Raw genomic sequence first — 12512 nt, 5'->3', positions numbered from 1 at the left:
CACCAGCAGGGTAAACTGTGAGGCCGCAGCCGGGACGGGGGCTGGAGCCAGGGCCTGGCCGGGGGCAGGGGCGGGGGCCCCGGGGCGGAGCGCCCCGCTAGCGGCGCCGGCCCCGCGCCCTCGGCGACAGCCCGCACCTCCGTGCTGCTGAGACCCGGCGAGGGTCCACGACCCCAACCTTTCAGCACCTGCCGGTCCCAAGTGCACTTAGCAAACCAAGACCCGGGACCCGCGAGAGGAAAAGGGGCTGGAATATAGTTGATTAACAATGTTGTGTTAGTTTCAGGTGTACAGCAAAGTGATTCAGTTATACATATACATGTATCTATTCTTTTCCAAATTATTTTCCCATTTAGGTTGTTACATAATATTGAGCAGAGTTCCCTGTGCTATACAGTAGGTTCTTGTTGGTTATCCATTTTAAATATAACATTGTGTACATGTCAATCCCAAACGCCCTAACTATCCTGTCTTTCAGTTACATTTCTGGTGGTTGTTCTAGGGATTATAATTTGCATCCTTACCTCATCACAGTCTATTTAGAATGAATATATTAAATGAATGAATATGTAAAATATGAGAATCTTATTACATTAAAATTTTGTTTACCGCCTCTTTTGCTATTGTTGTCATGTATTTTACATAGACATACATAATAAACCCCATACTATCGTGAAAGTCATTAACAAGGAAGTCATTAGACTAGGGTGGCTCTAACGCTTTGGCCCCCAAAGTAAGCAAGCCAAAACCTAAGCCAGAGTCAATTTCTATAAATGCCTCAAGGGTAAAAAATCAACACTTGAGAACAGCCAATCACAAACAGCCAACTAGGCTTTCCCAGATAATGCAACTGCTCAAGCTAGAGCCAGTTAAATAATGTCCTTGCTTTGCTCCTGCGACTGCTCTGTAAAAGCCTTTTCCCTTGGCTCCTGACAGTAGAGTGCCCTCTAACCAGTTTCAGTTTGGCACTGCCTGATTCAAATCAATGTTCGCTCCAATGAACTCTTCAAAAGTTTAATGTGCCTCAGTTTATCTTTTAACAGTATTATATTATTACATTTACTTTATGTTTTTATAAATTTATTTATTTATTTTTGGCTGTGTTGGGTCTTTGTTGCTTTGGGTCTTTCTCTAGTTGTGGCGAGCTGGGACTACTCTTCGTTGCAGTGTGCGGCCTTCTCATTGCGGTGGCTTCTCTTATTGTGGAGCATGGGCTCTAGGCGCAGAGGCTTCACTAGTTGTGGCACACAGGCTCAGTAGATGTGATGCACAGGCTTAGTTGCTCCCTGACATGTGGGGTCTTCCCGGACCAGGGCTCGAACCCGTGTCCCTTGCATTGGCAGGCGGATTCTTAACCACTGCGCCACCAGGGAAGTCCCCATTGTGGGTGATATATTTTAAGAAGTCTGGATTACATTGTCTTCCTTTAAAGGGTATTGATTTTTGTTCTGGTAGGTAGTTAAATTACAGGTATATCCTTTTGGCCATTTTAGCCTTGGTTTTATTCTTTATTAGAGTGGGTGTATTTCAGTTTGGACCTTTTTTTTAAAAAATAAGTTGATTTATTTATTTTTATTATTATTTATTTATTTATTTTTGGCTGCATTGGGTCTTCGTTGCTGCACGCAGGCTTTCTCCAGTTGGGTAGAGTGAGGGCTGCTCTTTGTTGTCGTGCGCGGGCTTCAGTAGTTGTGTCACGTGGGCTCAGTAGTTGTGGCTTGTGGGCTCACTAGTTGTGGCACACGGGCTTAGTTGCTCCACGGCATGTGGGATCTTCCCTGACCAGGGCTCGAACCTCTGTCCTTTGCATTGGCAGGTGGATTCTTAACCACTGCGCCACCAGGGAAGCCCCATGATAACTTTTTTAAGTGAACAAAGCAACTTGCAGAAGAGTATATACAATTTGATCCTGTTTCATTTAAATTTATTTGTGTGTAGAAAGAGGTTATACATCAAAATGTTTAGTTATTTGTGGGTAAATGTATTATGGGCATTTTTCTTCTTTATCATTTATGCATTTTCTAAATTTTTACAATGTATATATTGTTTTTAAGAAGAAAAATATATAATTTTTAAAATGAGTTGAATGATATGAACAAAAAGGAGTTAATGTTAGAAATAGGGAAGATGGTTGATTTTTATCAACTTTATTTCCACAGAAGAATGATGGTTCATGACATTAAGCAAAATGTTATTACATTAAATTAGAATCATACTAATCTTCTCATAATGTGCCCCCCCGCCCAAAAAAAGAAAGTAGTAAGTGAACAGTATTTTCTATAGTTTACCCTTCTTCTATAGGAAATGGCCGGGTATGCCTCTTATATACCAGGAGCTTTGTATCAATTTTTTAGGAACCTTCACAACTCTGAGTTTGCATTCTCCTTCAGCTCCCCGTTTCTTCGCAGCTGTTAAGTGACTTGTCCAAGTTCCTATGACTTTTATATGAGACATCTGTTAAAAACAAACAAAAACAAACAAACAAAAAAACCCCAACAACCTACATTATAAGATTCCGAAATACACACCTAAGCGGCTTAAGATTCTTGTTGGGATAGCAACAAGACCACTGTTGGTGTCTTTGACCACCAACAGTGGTCAAAGAGCTCAGAGCTCTTTGAGAGCTCAGAGCTCAGAATAGCTGGTTTCAAATCCCAAATCTGCCATTTATTCTGTGTGTCTTCTGGACAAATTACTTGGCTTCTTGGTGCCTCCGTGTGTTAGCCATAAAAGGGAGGCAACTTGACTTAGGGTTTCTGTGAGGATCAAATGAGTGAAGGTATGTAAAGCACTTAAAACAGTAAGAACTCAATAACTGATAAAGGTCAGCTGGAGCGCAATGTCACATCCATTCTCTTCCATCCTACGAGCCAGATCATTGCTCAGATGCAGTATTGTGACTGGAAAGCAGGGCTCCAACTCTGCTGATCTATTGTTCTTAGCTCCTGTCTGCCAGGGAGCCCTCAGTAGTTTAAATCGCCATGGCCTCTGAGGGTGTGCGCCCTGCCAAAAGCCACCTTGAGGGTATGATCAGAGCGTTAGTATACTCCTTCAGTTAAATGAGCCAAAAGCAATTCTCTAAAGTTGGAGTTTTTCATCTGAGGTCCTTGGATCTCCAGTGTTACCAAGGTATTTAAAACTGTGTTTGTGGCTGTCCTTCAAACCCACACAGTAAAATCAGGGACATTATATTATAGTTGTACCTCATTTGGAAACAAAGATGGTATCTCCACTTTGTCCACCAAACTTGGCTGTTTCCAGAAATTAAATCTGGAATTCAAAATAGAAGATTAGCCCTATTTTTATCACTGTCATTACTGTGATTATTTGACTAGCTTTCTCTAGATTGTTGCCCAAAAGGAGATCCAAAGAGGGTTGGCAGACTGGCAGTTTTAATGCAATAAGTGTTTGGAAATCCAAGGGTTTTATAAGACAGCATTTGTTTTAAAAAATGGGAAGGGGGAGCATGTTACCTATATTTCTCCTATTTCTATATTGTTGTTAAAAATCTCAATATGACCATGCATGACACATCATACATTTGGATTTATATGGAAGGGGAAAAAAAAACTAAAACTATTTCACTGGTTATTATCATAAAGAAATTAAAAAAAAAAAGCAGCAAGACCCTTATGTTGCACACAGAGCAGCTCATTCTAATTATCTATTAAGAGGCCAAAAACACATTCTGGAACTCAATTGTGCTTGGCTTTTTGTACCTAATGATTTTGCAAGAGCTCATTCTTAAGAGATTTAGCTCCAAACCTTTTGCTCAGCTCCTAACAGTGGAATTTTGTTTGTTTCTTCTTGCTCATCTACTAACCACGTGATGGGGAGGTGGGACCCTGCACGTTTGGCCACACCCCCTCAGCTGCTGGCAACTGGCCACTGCCAGGTCTGGATGTCTGCGGAGGCACCGTGATTGAGGCCCTGGGTCACATTTCCTTGGTGTCCCCCAGGCTCTCCGCCCCCACAGAGGGTTATGCTTTTGGACAATTGCAGATCCCTTATTCTTTCCCCCGTCGCCTGGGGGAACTGTGGAGCCTCAGAAAGACAGAAACATCTCTGGCGGTCAAGGTTTGCTGTACACGTCTTACTCCACGCTGGAAATCCATCAGGGCCTGTATCACTAAGCTGCTTCTGCATCTTCTCTCCCCGCGCCCACCCCAACCCTACAACTTCTGTCCTTCCTGTTGCCCAGTAGTTCTACTTTCTGATGTTTTCCTAAGTAACATTCCTACTGATACCATATCCCTTTAAAACCTACTACAAAATTATACAGGTATGGCATGCCTGTGGCAATACATTTACAGAGAGGAAGGATTAAAACAGTGAAAAGCCCCCGTCCATCAGTCCCTCTGTGCAGAGGTGACCACTATTAAGTTTCACAGAAGTCCTTCCAGAATATTTTTATCCATATCCTGTATCAGGAACCTCTTTTCTAATGCAAATGGGAAATATACTCTGTAAATATATTATGTGTTACAATTTGCATTTTCACTTAATACTACATCTATGTCTTCCCTGGAATCTTCTACTGCTGGGGAGGTGGTAGAGCTTAGTGGTTAAGAGGACAGACTCTGAAGCGGACAACCTTAGATCTGGACCCCGGCTCCTTCATCTGCTAGCTGTGTGATCACAGGCAAGGGACTTAACCTCTGTGCCTCAGTTTGCTCTTCTGTAGAAAGGAAATACTAACAGTTCCTATCTCATGTAAATGAATTAACACATGTAAAGTGCTTAGAAAAACATCGGGCCCAGAGCTGTCGTCATCACCTCTATTCTCCAAACTTCCCTGTCACGATCTTCTCATCTCCAGCCGTGGGTCTCAGTCTGGGGCCCCTCCTAGGCTATGAGGATGACCGGGCCAGCATGGTGGTAGGGCTGCTCAGAGCCGCTCAGGCCATGCTGGGTCCATTTCCTGCTCCTGAACGAACTGCTGTGTCATGAAACAGTGTCCAAAAATGTGTGAGGTACCCAAAGGGCTCATGGCATCCTGTGTGCCAAGACTTGGATCCCCACAGCTTTGGGCCAGCCAGAACCCAGGGGTGGTCACCTCTGGCCCCTAACAGCGTCATTTTCTTCTCCCAGTATGCCCTACCAATATAATTCTCTATGTGAGCCCCTGTGTAAGAAAGGTCACAAAGCACTGCTCACAGCACTCACTGAATGTATCAGTCCTGGCCCAGATAAAACATTCGGCCTCTGAAAGCCCTAAGCCAGCCCCCAGTTGCAGTAGCTGTGTCACTCCCTTTTTCCTCTGCAATGAAAGCCCCCAAGAGAACGCTTCACAGCAGAGAGCAGGTGCAGTCAAGCAGAAGTTCCTTTGAGTAGTCTGATGGGCAGGGCAGTGCCAGCGTTCCGCCTGTGTCCTCCTCTGCCTCAGTACTTGGCAGATCTTCCTGTGCACGCGTCCCCTGTTTGGTTGGGGTTTGGTTAATGCAACTTCCGACACAGCAGGTCTGGGGTGGGCGGAGACCCTGCATTCCTAATCAGCTCCCAGGAAGGGGCCGCTGCTGATGTGCGGACCCACGGAGCAGCAAGGTCTTGCCTTAGCCTGCTGAACCCTTTCCCTCAGTGTTTGAAACCCAGGAGCCAAGAGAGTGGTTTGTGCCATTGACCCTGAGGCTGTATCTCAGCGAAACCGACCTGGTTCAGTGGAAACTTGCTGGCTGAGATGTGTAACCAACACAACCAATGCCTTTGGACTCTGTTATGATGCGTTTGTTTTTTAAAAGAAAAAAATTCAGACATTACCTTATAGCCACATTTCATACAGTAAAACCCTCCCCAAACCCTGCCCCAATCCAGTCACTTAACACGTGGGGTAGCATTACTGCAAGGTTAACAAATTTACCAGCCTGTGTGTCCTGCAGAGCAAACTGCCAATCCCCTTATATCCCAAATGCATTTTTTCTGCGGTTTCATTATACTTATGTTCCCATAATCTCTCACTGGTTCATCTCCGAATGACTTTTCCATTAACTGGAACAAAACAAAACAAAACAAAAAACCACCTGAGTTGTTTTCTTAATATAACCACTTTGAAAGTGGAGATCATGTGTTCTAAGTGGCTAGAACCCTGGGAGAAAAGCTGTACCACTCAAACATTAGAATAAGACACAACACTTTGGAGATAATGGGTGGATGCGCAGAAATCTCCAAGCCTCCTATTCTAGAAAGCATCACTGATGAGAATTAGATGACTGACTTCCTCCTACCTGCAAGAGGAAATTAGAGAAAATCTAAACATGACAAATATGATATGAAACATGACACAAGTTATTTCTAACAGGTGAAAATAAATTAAAAATAAGGGGGTTCAAGTGCTACCAAAAATTTGGAGCAAGTCACATAATGGAAACATAAATGATAACTAATGTCTCATCAAGCGCTTACCATGTGCCAGGGCCTGTGCTAAAATGCTTTACATGCATTAGTATCTCACTCAGTCCTCACCACACTCCTATTGGCGGATATTGTGATGAGGAAAATCGAGGCTCGGAGAGGTTAGATAATTTGTCTTATGAAAAAACTACTAAGAAGAGTATAAGGCAGAACTGTACCTGGTTCATCAGACGCCAGCACCCATGTTCTAACCACAAGCATCTCTGTTATTTCACCTATGCTGAGTCTGCCGTTTCAGGGTAAAATGGAGGTTGGGCTTCATTATTCCAAAGGTGGCTTCTGGCTTTAACATTTTGTGACCCTACAATGACCGAAGATTGTATGCTTAGATTCCAGTAAAGACTCACAGGTCAGGGCTTGCCTGGTGGCGCAGTGGTTGAGAGTCCGCCTGCCCTGGTCCGGGAGGATCCCACATGCCGCGGAGCGGCTGGGCCCGTGAGCCATGGCCGCTGAGCCTGCGCGTCCGGAGCCTGTACTCCGCAACGGGAGAGACCACAGCAGTGAGAGGCCCGCGTACCGCAAAAAAAAAAAAAAAAAAAAAAAGACTCACAGTTCAGACCGGAGCTTTATTTCTCCCTTGAGTCCACTGGGACACGGAAGAGATGATATTCTCCTGGCTGATCCATTCCCATGGGGGTGCCTGGACTGTTTAAAGAGCTGCTCACTGTAACCCCACTCTCATTTAGGCAGTGAATCTTTAGAATGAACATCTTAAAACAGGATACCTAAATATAACTTGAGAGTGAAATGAATCCATCATAAAGAATATCCTATGCTAATACTCAGTAGTGACTTTTCTTTCTGAAGTTTAAGTTGGAGTTTACTTCATTTTTATTTTTTTATTTAATGGGGCCGCGCTGCGTGGCACGGAGGATCTTGGTTCCCTGACCAGGGATAGAACCCGTTCCCCCTGCAGTAGAAGCACAGAGTCTTAACCACTGGACCGCCAAGGAAGTCCCAGAGTTGGAGTTTATTATTATTATTATTTGGCCACTCCACACGGCTTGTGGGATTTAAGTTCCCTGACCAGGGATCGAACCCAGGCCCTTGGCAGTAAGAGCAAGGAGCTCTAACCTCTGGACCGCCAGGGAATTGGCCAGAGTTGATTAATTAGCTTCTTTTGAGTCTTACTAAAGTCTTTAGACCAATACTTTCTGAATGTAACATTTTCAAGCATTACTTTAACATTTCATTATAAATCTAAGGGTGGGTTAGTCTCATTCTACAAATGAAGACACTCACCCTTTGTCACCCAGCTCAGATGAGGACACAACTCGGATTTCAAAACCCGTTTTCTTTCCACTGTGACAGCAGTTCTCCAGATGTAGTCTGTGGACTCCTGCAGGTCCTCTAGATGCTTTTGGGGGGGTCTGTGAGGTCAAAACTCCTAAGACATCATTTGTCTTTTCACATCTTGATGTTTGCAATGATGGTGCAAAAGCAACAAACTGCTGCACTTGAGCACCAATCTAGTCAGTGGTGTCCTTGGCCTCACTCACAGTAGGAAAGAAAAAAAAAGCCAGTTGCACTTAAGAATGTCCCTGATGGAGCAGAGACGATTGTTATTAAGTCGTGACCCTTAAAGGCACAGTTTCCACAGCATACCGCAGTACGGCAGTTGTCTTAAGAAAAACCACTCGTGCAACTGGTCCCATTGTGAGCCGGACTGCCCCATTTTTCAGGGAACACCAGTGTTACTTGAAATAAGTACAGACAGAAAATCAGTGGTCATTCTGACATGGGTATTGGCAGACATTGTCTTGCCAATGAATGAAGTGAGCCTCTCACTTCAAGAACAACTGACAGTGTTAGCTGCCAATGAAAAAATTTGAGCTTTCAAGCAAAAATTAGAATTTTGGAAAACTCCTATCTGCTATAGTGAGCTGATAGCTTCCCACTACTTAGACTTTTCTGATGAGATGAGGTGCTTGGCAGTATTAATAAGTGTAATTTTAAAATACTGCATAATTAAATGTGTCAGGATTTGAAAGATGGCAGATATCCAGCAACCCTCCCAACAAGGTCTGATCACAACCCAGGGGGTGAGGGTATTGCAGACTCTTCCTTGGGGGCTCTACCTCAGCCCTAGGGATTGCGGCTGCCCCTCATATATGACTCCAGCCCCTGCTATAGTTAGTAGTTCTCTGGTTGAATTACCGTGTGGTCTCTCTCTCTCCTGATTGGATTGAGGCTGATACAGCTGGCCTTGCAGGCAAGCGCTGACATCAGTCACCAGGGAAGAAAACCAAACCAGAACAGTCACTGCTGTGAAGGGAAGAGAGCAAGGAGAGGGGCACGACCAACCACCCTCCTCATCTTTGTCAACAGCAAGAGCTGTCTATTTGACACGGAGGAGGGCGGGGATGCGGTTTGAAGGAGAAAGTTTGGAACAGCTGCTTTTAGATATAAATAAAGAATTGAAAGTTAGACTCAAGGGCTTCCCTGATGGCGCAGTGGTTGAGAGTCTGCCTGCCAATGCAAGGGACACGGGTTCGAGCTCTGGTCTGGGAAGATCCCACATGCCGCGGAGCAACTAGGCCCGTGAGCCACAACTACTGAGCCTGCGCGTCTGCAGCCTGTGCTCCGCAACAAGAGAGGCCGCGACAGTGAGAGGCCCGTGCGCCGCGATGAAGAGTGGCCCCCACTTGCTGCAACTAGAGAAAGCCCTCGCACAGAAACGAAGACCCAACACAGCCAAAAATAAATAAATAAATATTTTTTTAAAGTAAAATAAAATAAAATAATTTTTAAAAAAGATTTTTAAAAAAAGAAAGAAAATTGGACTCAAATAGTACCTACATCTCCAGCAGGCTAGTTCTTTCACCAGTGCAAAGAGTTTTCGTGACGTCATCCCTTCAGAACAGTTAAAGGACTAGGGAGTGAATGATCCAACCGGTTCAGGTTTGGAAGTAGCTTAAAAAATAGTTAACAGGTGATGAAGTTACCATCACAGTGTCCAAGATGAGGACAGCAAAGAGGAGACCAATCATATCAGTGATGTGAGTTGAACGGGAGAGCTTGAAGGTTTCACAAGAAGAGGAAAAAGACCCAGTGTGAAATTGGACCAAGTCAGGGGTCAGAGTCTTTCTATATAGAGTTGAACAGCTGAGAGCTAAAACAGTTTAGAACTTAACAGTGACCACGGTCACTGCAGCATTATTTACAATAGCCAAGATGTGGAAACAACCTAAGTGTCCATCCATGGTATGTATCATGTGGTAATACATACCATGGAGTATTATTCAGCCTTAAAAAAGGAAATCCTGCCTATGTGACAACAGAGATGAACCAAAGGGCATTATGCTAAGTGAAATAAACCAGTCACAGAGGGACAAATACTGCATGACTGCACTTACATAAGGTATCTAGAAAAATCAAACCCATAGAAGCAGAGAATGGTGGTTTCCAGAGACTGGAGCTAGCGGAAACAGGGAGCTCTTGTTCAAGGGGTATAAAGTTTGTTATGCGAGATGAATGCATTCTAGAGATCTGCTGTACAATATAGTTAACAATACTGTATTGTGCACTTAAAATTTTTGTTAAGAGGGTATAAAACAAAAACAAAACAAAAACAAAAAAAAGTGTATGGAAACTTTCGGAGGTGACAGATATTTATTACCTTGATTGTGGTGATGGTTTCACAACTGTGTGCATTTATCAAATTGAATAAATATGTGCAGTTTTTGGTATATCAGTTATAACTCAATAAAGCTGTTTTTTAAAAAATTTTAATCCAAACCAAAACAATAAACACTTGATTAAAAAAAAAAAGAAAAAAGAACTTAATGGTGAGGAGACAACCTGAAGATGGACAAAACTGGGCCATGGGGCCAGAAAGGTAATTAGCCAGAAGGTTCACATGAGCTCCCAAGGATAAAGGCAGCAAGGGGAAATGTGAGGCAGGCACCCTGATGCTGCTGACACTCAGGCCAAGACACAGCCTCTTTAGGGACAGCCACCATCCTGCTCTGAAATGACACTAGACTCTCCCTCTTCTGGTTGGGTGGTCTTTGGCAAGTTATTCAATTTTGAGTTGAGAGGAGTTAGATGAGTCACTGCTGTGAGCCCAGAGAATAATCCTAGAATAATATGGGCTGACATCAAGAACTGTGCTTCTGGACCACCAGTCCAGGAGCAGCGAGGCACATTCAGTCCCTGGCAGGGGCTTTTTGCCTAGCACCTGTTTTCACCTCTCTTCTCTGTCACTCCTAGAATAAACGGTATTGTTTAGAGTTTCCACAACTGAAAATTACGTCTGATTTCGAGCAGTAAGAAATACATTTACATTTTACATGGTGATCCAGGACACCTGGATATGGCATATGGCTATATGTAAATTACGTCTTTCATAAAGCAAACTGAAATTTACTAAATGTGGTGCACTATTTTTCTATTCTATTTCATTTTTCAAAATGCAGGTCATGACCCCCTAAATCAATACCATGACTCTTCTAGTAGACTGTTATTCATAGTTTGAAAACCACCACCATAGAGGAAAAAGGTGACTAATAAACTGATTATAATCTGAAGAAAAGACACCCTGAGGTCAACACCCTCCTGTGGTCTACTCAATGTTTAGTAGCTATCTTTTTTTTTAAACTGAGGTATAACTGACATATAACGTAAGTCTCAGGAGTACAATATGTTCAGTATTTGTAGACATAGCAAAATGATCATCACAAGTCTAGTTACCAGATGTAGTAACAATTTTTTTTCTTGTGATGAGAATCTCTAAGATCTACTCTTAACAACTTTCAAATACAGTATGCAATACAGTATTAACTACAGTCATCATGCTGTATCTTACATCCCCAGGACTTATTTATTTTATAACTAGAAGTTTATACCTTTTGACCTCCTTCACCCATTTTGCCCACCACCCAGCCCCTGCCTCTGCCAACCACCAATCTGTTCTTTGTAAGTCTGGGGTTTTTTTTGAAATTCCACAGATAAGTGAGATCATACACTATTTGTCTTTCTCTGTCTGACTTAATTCATTTAGCATAATGCCCTCAAGATCCATCCATGTTATCACAAATGACAAGATTTCATTCTTTTTTCTGGCTGAATATATATATATATATATATATATATATATATATATATATATATATATATATATATACACACACACACCACATTTTCTTCATCCATTCATCCATCGATGGACATCAGTGTTTCCGTATCTTGGCTATTGTAAACAATGCTGCAATGAACATGGGGGTGCACATATCTTTTCGAGTTAGTGTTTTGCTTTTTTTCATATCTTTATTGGAGTATAAATGCTTGACAATGTTGTGTTAGTTTCTGCTGTACAACAAAGTGCATCAGCTATACATATACATATATCCCCATATCCTCTCCCTTTTGAGGCTCCCTCCCACCCTCCCTATCCCACCCCTCTAGGTGGTCACAAAGCACTGAGCTGATCTCCCTGTGCTATGCAGCAGCTTCCCACTAGCCATCCATTTTACATTCAGTAGTGTATATACATCAATGCTACTCTCTCACTTCATCCCAGCTTCCCCTCCCCCGCCCCCTTGCCCTCAAGTCTGTTCTTTACGTCTGTGTCTTTATTCCTGCCCTACCACTAGGTTCATCAGTACCGCTTTTCAAAATTCCATATAGATGTGTTAGCATACGGTACTTGTTTTTCTCTTTCTGACTTCGAGTCAGTGTTTTTGTTTTCTTCGGATAAACACCCACAAGTGAAATTGCTGGATCATATGGTAGTTCTACTTTTAAGTTTTTGAGGAATCTCCATACTGTTTTCCATAGTGGATGTATCAATTTACACCCATAGTGCACAGGGGTTCCCTTTTCTGCACGTGCTTTCCGACAATTGTTATTTCTTTTCTTTTTGATAAAAGCCATCCTAACAGGTGTGAGGTGATATCTCACTGTGGTTTTGATTTGCATTTCCCAGATTAGTGATGTTGAGCGTTTTTTTTTTCATGCACCTGTTGGCCTTTACTATTTGTCTTGTTTTCCAAACCCTGGAAAGAAAGCATGCTTACACAAGAAACCCAGTGCCAAGATTCCATCATTCGTGTTAATCTCACTCTTTCTGGAGTCATACCTCTCAAATCAATAAATACACACTT

Source organism: Grampus griseus (genome assembly GCF_964374135.1).
Source record: "Grampus griseus genome assembly, chromosome: 20".
Classification (NCBI taxonomy): Eukaryota; Metazoa; Chordata; class Mammalia; order Artiodactyla; family Delphinidae; genus Grampus; species Grampus griseus.
This window is presented reverse-complemented; position numbering follows the sequence as displayed.